This window comes from Candoia aspera, chromosome 4 (genome assembly GCF_035149785.1).
Source record: "Candoia aspera isolate rCanAsp1 chromosome 4, rCanAsp1.hap2, whole genome shotgun sequence".
NCBI lineage: Eukaryota > Metazoa > Chordata > Lepidosauria > Squamata > Boidae > Candoia > Candoia aspera.
The window spans coordinates 69,654,525-69,656,587 of NC_086156.1; positions in this window are offsets into that span (position 1 = coordinate 69,654,525).

A 2,063-nucleotide genomic window follows, 5' to 3' on the forward strand; every position below is an offset into this window, starting at 1 on the left:
ATTCAAAGGAAATTTGTAACAGTGGTAGAGATTTGAAGGCCAGCCTTCAAAGCTCCCTTTTAACCTGAAAATTGGATGCATAGGGTACAAATGATAACTCTAGTGAATCCCTAAACTAACTTTTAAAAACTTTATCCAAAAAACTAGGGAAACCTTCTGTTCTGCATGTGATCTGGCCCATCCACTATGTCCCTCACTGCACCAACATATTATAGATGCTTAGTTTCAAAAAATTATCTAAGCTGCTTTAGTAGAATGATCCAGTTCATTCTGCAGTCAAAAGCTTGTTAAAAGTTTCAGAATACAAGTATTCCTCGCTTAACAACCATTCATTTAGTGATGGTTCAGACTTACAATGGTGCTGGAAAAACCGACTTGCGACCAGTCCTCTCATTTACAACCACTGCAGTGTCCCTTATGGTCACATGATCACGATTTCAGTGCTTGGCAACCGGTTCACATTTATGACTATCGCAGCGTCCCCGTGGTAATGTGATTGCCATTTTCAACCTTCCCAGCCACCTTCTGGCAAGCTAAATCAATGGGGAACTGTGTGATTTGCTTAACGCCCATGGTGATTCACTTAACGGTCACCACAAAAAAGGTTGTAAAATTGGATCAGATTCACTTAATGACCATTTCACTTAACTACAATTGGGACTGGAATTTTGGTTGCTAAGTGAGGACTACCTGTAAGCATGAGATGGACTATTTTTTTCAACCACAGAAAATATTTAATATTGAATTTCACAAAAACTGTTAAGATTAGCTTCTGGGAATCCACTCCTACACCACTTACCACTTGAATATTCACAAATGGCCATGTACAGACAAATGGCCATGTACAGGCAATAGAAGTTACACTTTTTAAAAACTTATTTTAGCATACAAAGGACACAGTATTGACATGATTACATTCCTGGAGGTGGATGATTTTTCAACTTTTTTGCCTTTATTTTTATGGGGAATTGAGCTGCTGTTTTTAAGTTAATACATATATTAGGTGTATTAGCAACTGCTTTCCCATTTCCACAACAAAGTGACTGTATCATAGCAGTTGTACAAAAACAAGACCTGTGTCATGACTACAAGTTAATTTAGTTAACCATGGTTGCCATACTTATCAAATTTATATTCCACCAAATTTGTAAAAAGACTTGGCAACAAGAAAGTAGTAACATAAACATCCATAATAAAAACATAACGCATACAAATTCACAAAGTACCTCGCATCAATTGTGCAAATAAGGCTTGAATATTGTACAGTAAGGAATTTGTGTCCCTCCATGTACTCCTGAACTAGAGTTTTGAACTTTTACAATCAGCATGGTCAGGTATGGTGGAAGTAGCCAGTGATATCCATACCACTATTTTATCATTCCGCATCATGGTCCACTGTAATCCTGCATTCAAAGACATCATCTCTTACAAAGATCAGAGTTTTGAAATATATTTTTCATTACAGCATTTTACTGTTACAATAAACAATGAATGTGCAATAGGTCATGGATTAATATTTTGGAATTGTCTTGTAACCACAGAAAACAGATATTGCTCAGATTAAGGCAAACTGACGCACCCTAGGGTTTCCCTCCCACCGTGCACAATAAAAAAAATCCTAAATCAAATAAAAAAGCAGACTCTTGGCATTACTTCAGGCTTTTTTCTTCTTGGTAAGAACACACAAAGAAGGTAAAACACATAAAGTTGAGACTTAGGTTCTTCCAGGCCTTTTTAAAACAAAAAACTTCCCAATCTAACCTATAGTCCTATGATTTGTTCTTGGTCTCCCATTTAAATACTAATCGGACCTGCTTAGCTTTTCCAAAGCAGCCAAGGCTAGACAAATGGGCGGGATTAAGTAAACTAGTTTATGGGGAGCATGCGACGGACTCTCGTGCAATTACCGACACTATAAGGACAGCTGGGAAAAAAATTAAACGCTTCCCAGTGGTGCGATTTCAAATGAGAAAGCGCGACTTCCGCAGCTTTCCGTTTTGCTTCCGGGACACTGTGGCCCCGCCCCCGCATCTCCGAGAGGATTTCCCTGCTGGTAGTGGGCG